Raw genomic sequence first — 19608 nt, 5'->3', positions numbered from 1 at the left:
GGTAAAAGAATACTTGAGTGTGCCTCATCACCATGCTAAGAAATGTGAGCTATTAGTAATAGCTATTGGTGTTATTAATCATGGAAGGTTTCATGAAAAAATGTCTTGGACTGTTTCTTCCATAACAAATTGTTTCAGAGAGGAAAGATGGAGTACAAGAAAATCCCTTCACTTTCATTCAAAAAGCATTTCTTAATGGCCTCCTGCATAACAATAGTAATAACAGCTAGCATTTATATAGCACTTTAAGGTTTTCAAAGTGCTTTCCATGGGTTATTTACCATGCCCGGTGCTAAAAGCTGGCACCATAAAACCAGTCTCTTTGTGGTTCTAATTTTCAGAAAGAATGCCTTTAGGAAATGCCTGAGATTAGAGGGATGTATATCCGGTCCTTGGCCAAAGGGGGGCAGTGATGGCAGTGTATCCCCGGCAGCCAGCCAGCAATATGGATTATGGATCCTGTGGGTGCAGAACCAAACTCTGTGCTACAGACAGATAAGATGGGACTAACCATTGAAGAGGTTTTATAATTCAATGGTTGAAATAGAAACAAGGCCAAAAAGGAAGGTGGCTGTAATACAGAGAAAACATGCAAATGTGGATTTCTTTCTTTCTTTTTTTAACCTTTGTTGAAGAGAAAACATTTCATTTCCATGGTCCATGCCACTTCATTTCCATTTTTCTTACATTTAAACACAACCGGTTTCAAACAGAGGTCCAAAGTGGTTTTCTCACACGCACAACCTATGTTCATTACATGACCATGTTCCATATGTGAGGGGTTGAGGAAAATGGCAAGAGGCCTCGGTAACAGAGGGAGATTTGCTCTCAGCTGGGGGTGAAAGGTGGGTGAGCCAGAGGGTGGTTGATTGTTATCTCAGCCCTTCGCATTTGTACTTTGTACTTTCCAAAGCATTTTTACAGGCTTTATCTCATTTGATCTCATAGAAACTGCAGGCCATCAAACAAATGAAACTAAGCTAACTTCCAAATGAGAATCCTGTTTTTCAGGTGTGCATAAAAGCCAGGTTCAGAAGCCAAGGAAATCCTTCAGCCTGAGAAAGGCTAGGACAAAAAGCAGCCATTGATATGTATATCTTCCACATCAGGGCGCCTCAGTTAAGGGGGTAAGGTTCTCTCTCTCTGGAGGAGCCTCAAAAGGAGTCTGTCCACTGTGTGCCGTGGGTGGGGGTGGGGGTGGGGAGTGGGGGGTTAAGTGGCTGAGGAAAGGAATGTTCAGCTTAAAGCACTTGGAAAGTCTCATTTCATAGGATCAAAGATTTGGAACTGAAAAGGTCCTTAGGCACCATCTAGTCCAACCCCATGACTTTACAGATGAGGAAACTGAGACCCATAAAGGTAGAGCCACTTGTGTCAAATGTCACATAAGTAGAAACTAGCCGGGTCAGCATTTGAACCCATAACCTCTGACAACAAGTATCCAGTCAGTCACTCTGTATATTCACTACTAGGCATGAGGAGGAGATATCAGGCTGCATCTCCACAAGTACTGTTCCCCTGAATTATGGCTCTGGGGCCCCAAGATAGAAGCAAGATTAGTGGTATATAGGGTGCCACTGTCCCTAGGGCTATTATATCAGATTGTTGGGTTGGTGGTAGTGTGGATAGTGGGCCAACCAAGTGTTGCTCCCCTAGACACTGACTGCAGGGGCCAGGCTAGAAGCTAGTTGCTGACTTGGGAGAAGGGGGGAAGGGGAGAGTCTTGAGCTGCCCTGAAAAAGACATCAAGGGCAGTAGTGGGCAAAGTGGTGGTGGTGGTGGTGGTTTGGCCTGCCTGGCACATACCTTCTCACCCTGAGGGTACCTGAACTGATCTTTAAAAGGATTCTGAGAGGTATATTTAAAAGGAGAGTACATTTAAGAGATGGGTGACAGCTTATGTAAATGCATGGAAGCCAGATATGGCATGTCAAGTTTAAGAATAGCTAGAATTCCATTTTAGCTGGAATGTGGAGTGTGTGAAGGTGAATAAGGGGAAATGAGGCCAGAAAGGAAAGCTGGAGCTGGATTATGAAAGGCTATAAATGCCAGGGTGAAGAGTTTTAATTTTATCCTAGAAGCAATAGGGAATCATTGAAAGTTGTTTTTATTATGGGAGTGGCATGGCCATATCTGTGAATCAGTCTGTTCGTCTCCTCCCCAAAAGGGTGGTCCTTCAAAAACTGGCGTCTTTCAGTTATCCTAACCGACTGTTAAAAAACTTTCATATTTTTTTACCACATTGGGATATAGACCTAGTAGTGGTGTTGCTGGGTCAAAAGGTATGCACAATTTTGTAGCTTTTTGGGCATGGTTCCAAATTGCTTTCCAGAATGGTTGGGTCAGTTCACAACTCTACCAACAGTGCATTAGTGTTCCAGTTTTCCCACATATCCAACATTTATCATTTTCCTTTTTTGTCATATTACCCAGTTGGATAGGTGTGAGGTGGTACCTCAAAGTAGTTTTAATTTGCATTTCTCTTATCAGTAGTGATTGAGAAAATTTTTCATATGGCTGTAGATAGCTTTAATTTCTTCATCTGAAAACTGCCTGTTCATATCCTTTAACCATTTCTCAGTTTGAGAATGATCAGTGTCATCTCTCAGTACAGTCTAAAGCCTAAAGGGGAATAAATATGGCAGAATCCCAGACCAACAGGGAGGCTACAATTCTCTATGAACCAGCAGAGCTTTCCAGCTAGATGACAAGGGAGGAGCAAGCCCACAGGAGTGTTGCTGAAACCAAAATCCAGGTCAGAAACTTGTAAAGCTCAGACTAGTGGGATAGACTGTGCCCTGGATCAGAAGACATTGGGAGCACCGAAAGCCTGCAAACCTCTAGCCTGAGCTGTTCCTAAGATCCTAGAATAATGCAACACTCAATACCCTTTAAAAAAGCAGCAATAGGCATTTCCTCCAGAAGTGCTTAGAACAGGACCCTAACATAAAGTCTGAAAGTCAGGAAGTAGACTGGAAGAATGTGCAAACAAAGAAAAGAATAATCCCACCATAAAAAACATTATCATGATAGAGATGCTTAAGACACTAACCCAGAAGATGAGAATGATGCCAAAACATTTACAAGACTTTACAAGCAAAGTCTCAAAGAAAAACAGCTTGGGTACAAATTCAACTAGAATTCTTGCAAAAGCTGAAACAAGTGTTTTTTAAAAGAGTTTAAAAAATATTTTTAATATATGAAGTTGGAGAACTAAAGGAAAAATGGAAAAGACATTAGATCTATTCAAGAAAGAAATGGAAAGATAATTATCAGGTTGGCACAAGAAGTAAAAAATCTTGCCCAAGAAACAAATTTCCTGAAAATTAGAATAGACCAAATAGAAGCTAATGACTCCATGAGACAAGAAATGTTAAAATAAAGTAAAAAAACTGAAAAAATAGAAGAAAATGTAAACTAAACTATCTCATAAGAAAAACCAACTTAAAAAATAAAGGAAAGGGGTGGCTAGGTGATACAGTGGATAAAGCACTGGCTCTGGATTCAGGAGTACCTGAGTTCAAATTCAGCCTCAGACACTTGACACTTACTAGCTGTGTGACCCTGGGCAAGTCACTTAACCCCCATTGCCCTGCAAAAAAACAAAAAACAAAAAAATAAATAAATAAAGGAAAAACTAGCTGATCTGGAAAACACACCTAACAGAGATAATTGAATGATCTCTGCTAGATATAGATAGATATAGATATAGGAGACTGAAAGCAGCCCCACATATACACATTATAGAGAGCTCCTCCCATCCTCTCATTCCTCAGGCTTACAAACTAGCACTCCCATTTTATCTGCTGGTGACTCAGCCTGCCTAAAGTCTCTCCCCACTCCAATCCATCCTCTATTCATCTTTTAACGTGATTTTCCTAAAATGCATGTCTGAACAAGTCACCTGACTCCTCAATAAACTGAAGTGTCATCCTATCACCTACAGGATCAAATACCCTTAATAACACAATCTCCTCCTACCTTTCCAGTTTTCTTACACCTTTTGTTGTTCAGTCATGTCTGACTTTTCGTGGCCTCATGAGGGGTTTTCTTGGCAAAGATACTGAAGTGGTTTGCCATTTCCTTCTCCAGCTCATTTGTCAAATGAGAAAACTGAAGCAAACAGGATGAAGTGACTTGCTCACGGTCACACAGCTAGTGAGTGTCTGAGGCCAGATCTGAACTCAGAAGAATGAGTCTTCCTGACTTCAGATACAACACTCTATCCATGGAGCCACCTAGCTGCCTACTTTGAACATCTTCTCAATATATATTGTTCAATTCAGTGAAACTGGCCTCTCAGCTGTTCCACTAACAAGACACCCCACTTCTTGTTTCTCTTCATTTCTCCAGGTTGTCTCCCATGCTTAGAATGCTCTCTCTCATCTCTGCCTCTTGACTTCCCTTTTTTCCTTTAAGTTCCATCTAACATTCAATTTTCTACAGGAAGTCTTTCCCAAGTCCTCTTAATTCTAGAGTTTTCCCTATTAATTATTTCCTGTTCATCCATCCTGTACATAGCTTTTTTGTTGTTGTTGTTTTTTTTGTGGGTTTTTTTTTTTTTTGCGGGGCAATGGGGGTTAAGTGACTTGCCTAGGGTCACACAGATAGTAAGTGTCAAGTGTCTGAGGCTGGATTTGAACTCAGGTCCTCCTGAATCCAGGGCCAGTGTTTTATCCACTGTGCCACCTAGCTGCCCCCCTACAGTAGAGTTTGAATGCTCGGCAATTTAGTTTGAGAAGGGACCTCAGTGTCTGGTGCCTTATCTTTCCAGGTGATATTCCAAATCTTCCTAAGACAATTCAAATGGAAGCAATTCCATTTCCTGGCATGGTGCTGGTAGACTGTCCAGGTTTCACAGGCATACAATAATGAGGTCAGCACAATGGCTCTGTAGACCTTCAGTTTGGTTGGCAGCCTAATAGCTCTTCTCAATAAACTCCTCCCAAAGCCTTCCTTATAAAGGTCTCTGATCTTTCAGAACTTTCCAGGCAACTCCATTTTCCATCAGCAGCTCTGTTTGGTTTTGGTTCCATGGAACTAGATGTCCCTGGGTCTAGTACCTGCTGGTAGCCCAGCCCCTCCTTTTCCTTTCCTGAGTAGTCTTCCCTGTTAGATTGTAAGGTACATGAGAGAAGGGACTATTTTTCTTCATATTATTTGTCCTCTAGGGCTTTCACAGTACATAGTAGACACTTAATGTATTTAATTGAATTGTAGGTATTTGTGTGTTGTTTCCTCCACTAGATTATGAGCTCCTTGAGGACAGGGACTATCTTTTACCTCTTTTTGTATCCACAAGGTTTAGCACAGTGCCTGGCACATAGTAGGTTCTTAATAAATGTTTATTGACTAAATGAGATTGTGATTGTTTTGGTTTTCTTGTTTTCTTAATGAGAAGGGGGAAAGCAATAGGAGGGAGAAAAGACAGATTTTCATTTATTGAGAAAAATTCAATTAAAAAAGAGATCATTCATAATCTTTGAGTAAGTACTTTTAATGGAGCAAGCAGCAAGGTTGGCAAGTCAGAATACAAGATACTGAAGAATGAGTATGAGCTTGGCAGAAACTTGGCAAAAGGGAGGAGAAAATAAGGGGGTCGTAGTGTCAAGTTTTGCTTTGTTTTGTTTTCAAAGAGTGAGGAAAGCCTGAACATATTTACAAGTAGTGGAGGGGAAGGGGGAGTCAGTAGATAGAAAATGAGAGGGAAGGGAGGAGGATGATTTATGGAGAAAGCTGCTGGTAGAGTTAGGAAGGAATGGGATTGAGGACACCACATAAAAGGATTATTCTTGGTAAAGAGGCTTACCTATTCCATCAGAGACTAAAGTAAGAGTTGGAGGGATAGAGGAATTTCAAGGTCTGAGGTATACGGAGATGAGAAAGCTAAAGATGGATGGTCTCTATTTTCTCAGTAAGGGGTAGTCCTTGGTAGCAGTGGTCCCCAACCCAGCTGTACACTGATGGACAGCTGAAGGTTCTATTTTCTCACCTGAAGATTTTTGTTTTCTCAGTTGGTAAAAGTGAGCAACATCCTCAGTGAGGGTGAGGGGGGACAGAGAGGGTGCTAGCCTCCTCTTCAAATGGCTATAAGTGGCCAGGCAGCTCTCCACTTCTCCAAAGTGTAGTGAGATTACTTTCCATATTAAAAGAATGCCCACAACAACTCTTTTGAAGTATTAAGGTAAGCCACTAGACCACTCTGATTTCTTTTTCCTCATCTTTTCCTACTGCCCAGCCAGCAGCTCATCCATCAGAATTTATTTATTGAATGTCCACTACTTGTAAGCTCGGGGGGACGTGTTTTCCTCCATTAATGCTAGTTAGGAAAGCAATTTATTGGACTACAGGAAATTCTTGGGATTCCTTGACTTGTAATTCAATCACAAATATCCAATGTCAGACAGAGCAAGTTCTCTCTTATCAGAGTGAGGTCAGAGATGTTGTTTCTGTACTCTAGTGGCACAGAACATTTAGTATACCACTGTAATATACATGAAATTCTCTCATAGGTTTTTTAAATTATTGTTGTTATTATTATTATTGTTGTTATTTTGGTGAGGCAATTGGGGTTAAGTGACTTGCCCAGGGTCACACAGCTAGTGTCAAGTGTCTGAATCCGGATTTGAACTCAGGTCCTCCTGAATCCAGGGACAGTGCTCTATCCACTGTACCACCAAGCTGCCCCTTCTCATAGATTAAAAAAAAAATACTTTACTGAAAACACAGCAGTTCTAGCTCCTGCTTTTTTGGTTTATTTATTCCTCCCCTCATCCCCATCCCCATCCCCATCCAGCTCCCTGCTCCAACAACTCCTGTCTTTAAAAAGCTAGTGTTGGGGGCAGACAGGTGGCACAGTGGATAAAGCACTGGCCCTGGATTCAGGAGGACCTGAGTTCAAATCTGACCTCAGACACTTGACACTTACTAGCTATGTGACCCTGGGCAAGTCACTTTAGTGGCTTAATGATAGGGGTGTAAGGAGTCCTGAGACCAGATTAGCCTAAAATAGGATAGAACCCTTCTCAATTTCAGGCAAAGGCCCTGGAGAGACAGGTATGGTTAGAGGGAGGTATAGCCCTGGATATTTCTTCCTTCTGTCAAAAGTAGCCAAAACTCTTCTGTAGAATCATCTGTCAAGAACCACCACTCCTCAATAGTTGACCCTCAATTTCATAGTCAGTTGCTCATTCTGCATAATCCTTGGCTTGCAACTTAAACATTAGAGAAACACTTGTATGGAACAGAGAAGGGTTACAAAATGGTACCTAAAATCGGGGATAGTGGGCATGGAAAGAAAAGGCTACTGAAACAAGCAGTAGCAAGGAGGAGAGAGGGGTTTCTACTTCACATCTTCTCTCTGTGGACATCCCCTCTCACACATGGGCCTCTAGAAAAGTTTCCACAAGTTCTAGGTACTCTGTGGGTCTATATCCACTCAAAAGTCAGTCCCTACCAGCCAGAAGGCTATGAACTCCTTAAGAGCAGAGATAGTATTTTGCCTTTCTTTGTTTCTCTAGCACTTAGCATAGTGCCTGGCACACAGTAGGTGCTTAATTAATGTTTATTGACTTAACTTAAGGGCAAAGTTAAAAGCAAAGATATTTAGTAAACAGTAAGAGAAGTAGCAGGGTGTGAGGGAAAAATTCATCCTCTTCTCGATAATTCTCAGGAACTCAGCAGCGAGGTGACAAAGGCTTTATTTTCTTCTCATGAGAAGGAGGCACCCTAGTGTGCAACTAGTGGGTGCCCAAAAAGGGGGCTCACAGGCCCTGTTTTATACCCTAGTCCCTAACACAAATGGACCTTCCCCTTTTTCATCACTGGTCGGGGTTACAATCTACGGGCAAAAACTAGCTAATCGGAACGCAGTATTCCCACCCCTCTTCCTTGTATGGGCATAACTCAGGAGTGGACCTTATACTTCCTTATATGGACAGAACTCTGGAGAGGACCTAATTGAGACCAGGCCTCCTTGAACCATGTGACCTTGCTAACCTGAGGGGGAGGAGGGGATCTGAGACCTTTGTCCTACAAACAGGTCAGGGGAGTATGACTGACTTATATCCACATTGAGAGGAGACAACTACCCATTTCACACAAGGGGCAGCTAGGTGACGCAATGGATAGAGCACCGGCCCTGGAGTCAGGAGGACCTGAGTTCAAATCTGATCTCAGACATTTGACACTTACTAGCTGTGTGACCCTGGGCAAGTCACTTAACCCTCATTTCCCCACAAAGAAAAAAAAGAGAGAGAGAAGTAGCAAACAAATGTTCTCCCTATATACCCAGGGCCCATGCTTCCACATCATGACACTGCCAGCAGGAAGAGTGGACATCTCTACAGAACATTTGTCATCAGGGCATGAGTGGGAAGGAAGCACTTCACGACTCCGATGCTGAAAAGTCCGTGGTGTTTTCTGGTACTGTACCCAGGCTGCTTTCACTGGGCCAGCTCCCTGTCATGCTTGATGTCTTTGCTATTCCCAAGTGGCTGTGATATGTCTGCTGATCTCTGCAGCGGACAGAGCGGGAGGCCTGGAGTAACTCCCTACTTCATAGGGTTGTCTTGAGGGTGAAGCATTTAGCAAAGTGCCTGGCATATAGTGGACACTTGCGAAATGCTCTTCCCCTTTCCCTACCTCTCTCTCTTTCCTCCTACGGGGCTTCCACTGGAGTTCTTAGCTGAAGTCCTAACTTGTCTCTCTGTAAGCCCTCTGTGAGTGGAGAGGCTGAACTTCCATTCTGTCAGGAAGGCTAGTCAGTCATTTGCCTGGGAAAAGTAGCTTTCTCTCTATAAAAAGAAAGAGCTCTGCCTGTCAGCTCCCAGGGCCTTGGCATCCAGAAACCAAGCCCTTTGGGCAGACAGACCATCCACCCCTAATTAGAACCCACACATACTTAGTTTGCCTTTTGAACTCCCTTCGCGGAACTTTCAAGCAGGACTGATGTCTCCACCAAACCTCTCCTTGCCTCATATTAGGAGATCCTTATAACTGATTTAACTTCTTTTGGGGGTCCTGTGCTGCACAAAACCATTTCTGGGGGCTTCTACCAAAGAGATCCCACAGGAGCTGTGCGGGTCTGAGGTGCCTGAGAGCCTTTGCATATCGTCAAACAAACGAGTGGCTAGGTGGGGCAGCCCGGGAGGCTAATTTCAGGGCATTTTTCTTCCTTGGGTCCAAATTTCAGCAACTGTGGTCTAAACAAACCCTCTCAGGCTTTGAGCTCTGGGCCTATTTTCCTGAGATGTTGCATCCAATTGCAGCGAAGATCCATGGCTGGTTTACTTCCAAGAGCTGAGTAGAGTCTGAAAGCAAGGATGATGAGGGAATAGTGGGAGGGATCATGGGTTGTTTGTGTTCATCAAAAGTGCTTTACATGACTTTGGGTTTATTCATCTGTGTATATACTCATAGGATCAAGAACAGGAAGACAGATAGTCCAACCTCATTTTACTGATGAGGAGAGTTGCCCAGGGAAATGAAGTGACTTAGATGGAGGTGACACAAGCAGTATCAGGGGGAGGATTTGAACCCACTTCCTCAGACTCCAGAACCAGTGCTCCATTTTACTGTAGTATGCTATCTCCAGGAGAATGTAAATTCCTTAAGGTCAGGCCATCACCTTGCACATAGTAGGTGTTTAATAAATGTTGATCTCAAGTTAATAAATCTTAGTTGTTGTCTCCCATAAACACAGCTCATGCTCAAAAAACCATAGGGACTGGAGCAATATCCCCATTTTGCCATACTGTATGGATGGTTTTTCTTAATAGATTTATAAAGGGGAGCTCATGGTATAGAGACCTAAGTGAAGAAAGTTTGGAATAAGGACAAGAAAAAGGAAGTGGGGAAGGGGAAGAATCCTTTCTAAAACACCTACTCTTTGCCAAACACTGTGCTAAGCACTTTTAAAAAATCTCATTTGATCCTCACAACAACCCTGAAAGGTAGAGGGTTTTACCATCCCATTTTGCAGTTAAAGAAATTGAGGCAAACACATTAAATGACTTGTCCAGGGTCACCTAGCTAGTAGCTGAGGTCAGGTTTGAATTCAGGTCTTACTGACTCCATACCCAGCATTCAGTCCACTGAATAGCTGCCCCTTGGTATTTTCCATCTCAAGAGAAGTTATTATAAGGAACTTACTAGCTAAAATTTAAATAAAAGTTATTGTACTTGTTACCCAAAGTGTGTCTTGGTTGGTGCCCAGTTGAGCTACTAACTTGGAGCCCAAGTTGGAGAAGTTTATTTTATTTAAGATATTAGACCCAGAGAGAATAAAGACACAAATATATCTCCTATAAAGCCATGGTAGAATTTTACCTTTTTGCTCTGGTGACCCTAATGGATCCCCATCCTAAAATCCCTGAACTAATTTCTGCCTTTGTTTTCCCCAAAATGTAAAAAAGGCCATATTGAAGATAGGGATTATACTCATGATTTCATCTGTATAGGAGATCTCCCAGGTAAGGAACTCCCTCTACCAATGCAGGTCATTATCTTCTCTGCCACTTAGAGAGTTGCCTCTGATGAAACTGGAAAGAAGAAAACAAGTAGATGGAATAAGTAGAAAAAAATGGAAAAGACCTACAAAGATTTTATAACAAACTTTTTAAAATGCCATCAACAAGGGGCAGCTAGGTGGCACAGTAGATAGAGCACCAGCCCTGGATTCAGGAGGACCTGAGTTCAAATCCGGCCTCAGGTATTTGACACTTACTGGCAAGTCACTTAACCCCAATTGCCTCACCAAAAAAAAAAAAAAAAAAAAGCCATCAACAACAGAGCCACCACATTTGGCTTCTTAATGTTACAGACCCCTATGTGCCTCACAAGGAAATAGATATGGGACAAAATAAAACAAAGACAGAAAAAAACAGCTAAACTAGTACAAGTATGCAAACAGGAGGTCCATGATGTGGTTGTTGAGATGTACCTGACCCTTCATGACCCCATTTGGGGTTTTCTTAGCAAAGATACTAGAGTGGTTTGCCATTTTTTTCTCCAGTTCATTTGATAGCTGGGGAAATTGAAGCAAACAGGGTGAAGTCACACAGCTAGTAAGTGTCTTTGGGAGGATTTTAACCCAGGTCTTTGTTATTAAAAAGCAATCATTCTAGGGACAGCTAGGTGGCACAGTGGATAAAGCACCGGCCCTGGATTCAGGAGGACCTGAGTTCAAATCTGGCCTCAGACACTTGACACTTACTAGCTGTGTGACCCTGGGCAAGTGACTTAACCCTCATTGCCCTGCAAAAAACAAAAAACAAAAAGCGATCATTCTATCCAAGCTGAAAACCTTAATTTTACCGATGAGAAAATATCAACAAGGACTTATCCAGATGCCTACTTTCTCACCTCTAGAAAATGTTTATGAGGATGATGTCCACACACAATGAAAGTCATCCTTAATGGAAGAAATCAAAGTGCTTCACAAACAAGAGTCTACCATCTTTATAATCATATAAATGATTGAATAGTAGAGACAATACAAGATATCATTGTATTTTTTGTTTTTTCACTGTCAAAAAGTAAATTGTTTAGTAGAACAAAATGTTCGATTTTAAAGGCTCTCCTCCAACAAGGTATCATCTATGCATATGTTAAAATCATTCCTGAAAGAGTAACAAAGAGAGAGCTTTGTTCAACAATTCTCCCTTTAATATCCTATGCATCATCCTAGTGGAAGAAGGATTCCCTATGAGAGATAAGATCCTTCAAATGTACCTATTTGTGGATGATCTTGTCCTGATTGCAGTCTCCCAAATGAGATCCATCGCCACTTTAAAAGTTCAAATTAACAATCCAGGGGCAGCTAGGTGGTGCAGTAGATAGAGCACCAGCCCTGGAGTCAGGAGGACCTGAGTTCAAATCCGGCCTCAGACACTTGACACTTACTTACTAGCTGTGTGAGCCTGGGCAAGTCACTTAACTCCAATTGGAAGAAGAAGAAGAAGAAGAAGAAGAAGAAGAAGAAGAAGAAGAAGAAGAAGAAGAAGAAGAAGAAGAAGAAGAAGAAGAAGAAGAAGAAGAAGAAGAAGAAGAAGAAGAAGAAGAAGAAGAAGAAGAAGAAGAAGAAGAAGAAGAAGAAGAAGAAGAAGAAGAAGAAGAAGAAGAAGAAGAAGAAGAAGAAGAAGAAGAAAAGCAGCATTTGTGTTCTACTAGTATCTCCACAATCTTAGGAGAACTAGAGGAAGGTCCTTAGCATGGTAGTTCAAACTCCTATGGAAGATTTATGGGAGGACATAGACAAGAGTTTCACAGGATAAGAAGGCATGAATAGGTTGAAATCCTACACATTGGAAGGAGTGCCCACGTTAATGAGGTCATGTATTCATTAAAATAATTGTCTAAGGATAGTCAGTATGATGCCTAGGAAGAAAGTTTGTAGGAATAAAAGATTTGGAGAAAAGCAAAAGATATGGAACAGGACTTTGAAATGTGGGACAATCCCAGATTATAGGATATCTGTCAGCTCTATTATTTATGGTCTTACCTGTGTTCTTTGGCTCATTCACTTATCCATTTGTTTGGTCAGTCTGTCAGTCAATAAGCATCTATGGTGTCAGGCACTCTGCTGAGCACTGCGAATACAAAGAATGTCAAAAGACAGTACCCATCCTGGAAGAATTTACAGTCTAATGAGGGAGATAGCAAGCATATTGTTATGTACGAACGAGTTATAGACAAGATAAATAGGAAATAGTTAACAGAGAGAAGGCACTAGAATTAAGAAGTGTTGGGAAAGACTTCATGTACAGTTATCCCTTCCACATTGTGATTTTCCCCTTTGATATATAGTGGGTCAGCCTAAGAAATTAACAGGGAATTGGGTTTTTTTGGAATTTTGAAGCTGCAGATGACACACAAAGGTCAGCAGATGACACAGAAAAAAATTAGAAACTCAGAAATGCATAAAATATGTGTAAGTATTGTATCATATAGCCAATGACCAAATACTTAACCCAAATTTTACCATAAGGTACAATAAACACCCCATAAAAGAAAAAGAAAAAAATTCAGACTGCTTCTCTGGTACAAAAGGAGGGCCAAAAAATTTACACGCAGATTTCCCAAATTGTAGGAGTGCCGAACCCCGAACCCACTCGATATGGAAGGGATAACTGTAGAAGGCAAGATTTAAGCTGGGACTTGAAGGAAGTCAGGGAATCCACTCGGCTGAGATGAAGGAGACATTCCAGGTTCTCCCTGGGGGACAGCCAGAAAAAAAATGCCAGGAACAGAGAGATTTGGTATCTTGTTCATCGAACATTAAGGAAGCCACTGTCATTGGATCAATGAGTACATTGGGGGCTCTAAGGTTAAAAAAAGACTGAAAGGATGGGGAAGATAGGGTGAAAGGTTTTAAACACCACAGAATTTTATAGTTGATGCTATTATTGATAGAAAGCCAATGGAGTTTATTGAGTAAGGGAGTGTTATGACCGTAATTAGCACCTGAATGGAGGATGGATTAGAGTGGAGAGAGACTTGAAGTAGGCAGATTTACCAGCAGCCTATTGCAACAGTCCAGGTGTGGGCAGGTTTGGACAGTTGATGAGGTCCTGTGCTAGAGTAACTGGCAGTTTCAAAAGAGAGAAAGGCACGTATTCAAGAGATGTTACAAAGGTGAAATTATCAAAAGAAGGAATATGAAGGTGAAAGATAGGAGCTGAGGAAGACATCTAGGTTGTGAGCCTGTGGATTGGAAGGATGATGGTGTCCTCAACACCAATAGGGAAGTTTGAAAGTGGGTAGACATGAAGTAGAGACTTAATTAACCTTGGATTTGAGGAAATATTTAAGCCATTTGTTACCTAAGTTGCTTACAGTGACAAGGTCAAAGCCCTGGCCTCTACTCCTAGATGTACCAGTTAGCCTTGCTCTGTTCTCTGGCCACAGACCACACTTGAAGGCTAATGCAGTTATCTTTCATTTGTAGGCCTTCGGTCACAAGATTTCCTGAGCAAAAGAATGTGGGTAACCAAGACAAATCAATTGCCAGGAGCAGAGAATCAGTTCAAAATATGTGACACTATTGACAGTCTTCATAAAGACCTGAGTACTGTCATGTCCATGTGACCTATGGATGATCAGAACAAAAGATGAAGGAGTGGAGGGAAGGTGGGTCATGCATAGAGACCTAGCAAGTGTGTCCTAGGAAGCACCAAAGTGGAGAAAGTAAATGAAATAGCAAAACACTGCTCATTAATCAAAAAGGGTCAAGGGACAAAGCAGAAAACATGACTCGAGGAACAAAGTAAAGATAATTAGGAACATCTACACAGATGAAAGTTTAAGCTATGTGGAGTTAAACACCATCTTTCATGCCTGGGAGTTTGCTGAGACAGAACTAGGAAGTTTAGTGCTTAGGGTAAATGGGACACATTGTGATTTCATTTGAAAGGTGGGATAAGGATACTGTCCCTTAGAAGGTGACAGACTTCAGGACACTGTTGTAAGACTACTTCTGAAGAAAGCTACCACTTTGAGAGGGAAAGGGAGGATAGAGATATATGGGGGAGGGGTTTCAAAGTTATCTACTTTTTAAAACTAATCATTCTTCTTAACTAAGTGCTAAGCTCTATTTTTTTCTACTCTGTTGAAAGACTTCAAACTGATTGATGTCATCTAAATTCAGCACCTTGGGGCAAAGCTCTGATTGCCTCGACCTAGTTGTAGCCTGGTAGGGCAACAAATTGGCCACACTCCCTACTTTGCACAGCAGCTGTCTGATCTTTGCAACTAGGACATATACAGAAAACAGTGTTAGTATCATTATTGGCAAGAACAGTAAAAGGAGGAACAAATAGACTTCCTGTCAATCTCCTTTCATATGCTCAATGTTCAATTGAGCCCCATTGAAAAGAGTACAGTGTTTGGAATCAGGTTGGAATCCTGGCAATGCTATTGACTGACTTAGCTGTGGGACTTTGGGCAAGCCACTTACATCCAGTTTGGAGACAGAGTCCAAAGAACCCTCACTGTCCCTGGGCCTCAGTTTTCTCATCTATAAAATGAGAAAGTTGAATCAGATGACCTCAGAGGTCTCTCCCAGCTCTAGGTCTAAGAAACCATGTTCCTCCTCTGTAAAATGAGATGAGGTGGATTAAATCATCACTAGAGCCTTTTTTAGCTCCAATGGCCTGTGAAAAGGCTCAGTCATTCAATAATTCCACCTCACCCCTCAGTGGGAGCAGGACATTCTCATAATAGCCCCTAGCTAACATGTAGAGAGTGCTTTAAGGTCTGCAAAGCACTTTACAAATATCGCCTCATTTTATTCTCACAACAACCCTGGGAAGTTGATGATAATATTATCCCCACTTCACAGATGGGGAAACTAGGGCCAGGTTAACACAGCTAGTGTCTGAGGTTGGATCTGATTCCAGGTCCAGGGCTCTTTCCTTTAAATACACAGTGGGTGGATGGTCTGAACCCAGACTATCAGTACTACCCTCTGAGACTCTGAATTCAAATGTGGCCTCTGTTGAAGGCTTCAAAAGTAGCAGCAAGAGGTAGCTAGGTGGCACAGTGGATAAAGCCCCAGCTCTGGATTCAGGAGGACCTGAGTTCAAATCCGGCCTCAGACACTTGACACTAGCTGTGTGACCCTGGGCAAGTCACTTAACCCCCATTGTCCCACAAAAAAAAAAAAAAAAGGCTGGCCACCCAGCATGGGTGTGAAGCATGCTGGCTCTGTATTCATAAGATTTAGCTTCAAATCCCACCTTGGATGGTGTGCCCCTAGGCAAAACCACTTTACCTCCTTGAGTTTGAGTTTCCTCATTTCTAAAATGAGAGGGTTGGACTAGGTGGCCTCTGAGGCCTCTTTCAATTTTAAATCTATACTCTTAGGTGGGGTCAAAAGAGACCTAGATTAGAACCCAGCCTGCTTCAAGCACTCACTGGCTAGGTGCTTCTGAGCAAGTCACTTAATCTGAACTTTATTAAGCAGGGATAGTAATAGTGTACTTCCCACTTCCCACTTGGGTGGTGGGAGGAAAGTGTTTTGCCAGCCTCATAGCACAATTTAAATGTTAGTTGTCCTTTGAAAAACATTTACTAAGTACTTACTAGGTGCCACACCCTGTGTCAAGGGTTGGTGAAAGAAGTATAAATAACAATAATAAATAATAATAAACCCTACTCAAATAGAGCTACATTCGGTGAGGAGACGGAGACAGGGACGGAGAAGTCTTAGCAGCGGTTGCAGAGGCCGTCTGGAGCCGCAGTTCGTTTCTTTATCGCTGTCGATCAGGGAGGCGGAGATTCAGAGTCCAACTTTTTCTCCCTCTCCCCACCAGTGAGATTTTTTTGATCTTCAGCTACACCATGGCCAGCAGTGTCACCAACAAGACTGATCCCCGTTCCTTGAACTCCCGTGTCTTCATTGAGAATCTCAACACTGGTTATTAAGAAGACTGATATGGAGGCCATCTTCTCAAAGTACGGCAAGATCGTGGGCTGCTCTATTCATAAGGGTTTTGCCTTTGTGCAGTATGTTTAGGAATGAAATGCCCGTGCTGCTGTGGCAGGAGAGGATGGTAGAATGATTGCTGGCCAGGTACTCGATATTATTAATCTGGCCGCAGAGTCAAAAGTGAACCGAGGAAAGGCTGGTGTGAAGCGTTCTGCTGCGGAGACGTACGGGTCAGTACCGGAACACCCTTCTCAGTCTCCTCTACTCAGCTCTTCCTTTGACCTGGATTATGATTTTCAACGAGACAGGATGTACAGCTACCCAGCATGTGTACCACCTCCTCCTACTATTGCTCGTGCTGTGGTGCCCTCAAAACGCCAACGTGTGTCAGGAAACACTTCCCGCAGAGGCAAAAGTGGCTTTAACTCTAAGTGGGCAGCGGGGCTCTTCATCCAAATCTGGCAAATTGAAAGGTGATGATCTTCTGACAATTAAAGAGTTGACCCAGATAAAACAGAAAGTGGATTCTTTATTGGAGAGCCTAGAAAAAAACTGAGAAAAGAACAAAGCAAACAGAGATGAAGAATAAGTCAGAAGAGGAGCAGAGCAGCAGCTCCCTGAAGAAAGATGAGACTAATGTGAAGATGGAGTCTGAGGGGGGTGCAGATGACTCTGCTGAGGAGGGGGACCTACTGGATGATGATGATGATGATGATGATGATGATGATAATGAAGATTGGGGGGGGGGTGATGACCACCTGGAGTTGATCAAGGATGATGAAAAAGAAGCTGAAGGAGGAGAGGATGACAGAGACAGCACCAATGGCGTGGACGAAGCTTAAGCACATGTTGGGGTTTTAGAAATCTCCCACAGGGGACGCTAGGTGGCACAGTGGATAAAGCACCGGCCCTGGAGTCAGGAGGACCTGAGTTCAAATCCGTCTCATACACTTAACACTTACTAGCTGTGTGACTCTGGGCAAGTCACTTAACCCTCATTGCCCTGCCATAAAACAAACAAAACAAACAAGCAAACAAACAAAAAACCAAGAAATCTCCCATTATTTCTTTACCTAGGTGCTTGTCTTTGATCAAACTTCTCATCAAGATCCTCTCCCTTAGTATCTTCCAGCACATGTTCACTGTTGTACCCAACTTTATCCTTCCCATGTTCATTAATTCTGCCCAGTGCCTAGTCCTTTTCCCACTTCAATTCTCCTAGTAGTTATATTAAGTCTCCTGTAATTTTACTCTTTTAATTTTGATACCTCTTTATGACTTAACAATAAAAAGGATTGTATGGTTAAAAAAAAGCTACATTCTAATGGGGGAGATACAGTTACAAGTATATATGACATAAATGTAAAGTTAATTATTACGAATATATACAAAGATGTTAAATAAAGGGAGTTTGGGAGGGAGAGCTCTACCAGCTGGAGGGATCCAGAAAGGTTTCATGTAGGAGATGGTGCCTGGGCTATGTCTTAAAGAAAGAGGGATTCTATGAAATGGTGATAAGAAAGGAATGCATCCCAGGCATGGGGGAGGAACATTATGTAGAACTGGATGGATGGATGGGAAGGGGGGTGGAAGGATAGATGGATGGATGGGGGGTAGGTAGATACATGCATGCATGCATGTATGCATGCATGCATGTATACATACATGTACATACATTGGATACAGAGAGAGGGGGAGAGAGAAAGAGATGGATGGATGGGTGGGTTGATGGATGGATGGATAGATAGAAAGATGGATAGATAGATACATACACACATTCACACAAATACATATACACATACATACATTAGATACAAAGAGAGGGGGAGAGGGAGAGAGAAAGAGAGAGATGATGGATGGATGGATAGATAGATAAATAGATGGGTGGATAGATACATAGAGTAGACAGGACAGAAGATAATCTAAAAGGGAAAAACATTATAAGCTGGGATAATCAGGAAAGGCCTCCTGCAGAAGGTGGGGGTTTGAGCTGAGTCTTGTAGAAAATCAAGGAAACACATGAACTGAACAAACAGAAGTGAACAGAACCATTTTACACAGTAACAACAGTATTATATGATAAACAACTGTAAATGACTTAGCTATTCTCAGCAATACAATGATCCAAGACAATTTCAAAGGACTTGTGATGAAAATGCTATTCACGTCTAGAGCAAGAACTGATGGATCTGAATGCAGATCCAAACATACTATTTTTTGCTTTATTTTTTTATGGGTTTTTTTTTTGGTCTGTGTTTTCTTTCACAACATGACTAATATGGAGATATATTTTGTATGACTGCATATGTATAACCTAATTGCTTACTGTCTCTGAGACAGGGGAAAGAAAAAAGAGAAGAGAACATTCAAAACTCAAAATTTTTAAATACCAATGTTAAAAATTGTTTTTATTTGCAGTGGGGAAAAATAAAATATTAAGATCTTTTTAAAAAAAAGTGTGTGTGTGTGTGTGTGTGTGTGTGTGTGTGTGTGTGTGTGAGAGAGAGAGAGAGAGAGAGAGAGAGAGAGAGAGAGAGAGAGAGAGAGAGAGAGAGAGAGATCAAGGAAACCCAGAGCCAAAGATGAGGGAGTAGAACATTCTAGGCATGGGGGACAATCACAATACAAAAGCATGAAGATGTGTTAGTTTTGAGGTGAAGGAGAGAGCAAGACCAGTGTAACTGGATTGTAAAGTTCATGGAAAGGAATAAGGCAAGAAGACTCAAAAGGTAGAAAAGGGCTGGGTTATGGAGAGATTTAAATACCAAACAAGAAGAAATTATGTTTGATCCTTGAGGAAGTAGTTCTCTCATTTAGCAAAGAAATGACAGGGTCAGCCTGATTGATGCTTCCCATGTTAGGGAGAGACTGGAAACAGGTAGACCAGATTAAAGTAGTCCACTGCTATTAGTAAAGATTTTCTCATCCAGTCCTCTCATTATACCAATGAGAAAGCTAAGACCTGTGACTGGTACAAGATCATGTAGCTAGTCTCCTGACTCCAGGGGTTTGTTCTCAGGGGCATTCCTTCATACAGGTAAAGTGGCATCATGCTGCTATAGGAAGACAATCTGGTACAATGGAAAGAGCACTGTCTCTGGATTCAGAGGCCCTGGGTTCAAATTCTGCTTCCTGCCCTTACTACCAATACAACCCTAGGGAAGTCACTAAGCCTCAGT

The 19608-nt window shown here is 42.0% G+C and overlaps 1 pseudogene; it reads left to right on the top strand.

The window, feature by feature from the left end:
* The first annotated feature begins 16341 nt into the window (after nucleotides 1-16341).
* LOC122750087 lies at nucleotides 16342-17271 on the top strand (annotated as a pseudogene).
* The last annotated feature ends 2337 nt before the right edge of the window (nucleotides 17272-19608 follow it).

The sequence above is a fragment of the Dromiciops gliroides genome, chromosome 3 (genome assembly GCF_019393635.1).
Source record: "Dromiciops gliroides isolate mDroGli1 chromosome 3, mDroGli1.pri, whole genome shotgun sequence".
Classification (NCBI taxonomy): domain Eukaryota; kingdom Metazoa; phylum Chordata; class Mammalia; order Microbiotheria; family Microbiotheriidae; genus Dromiciops; species Dromiciops gliroides.
This window is presented reverse-complemented; position numbering and strand designations above follow the sequence as displayed.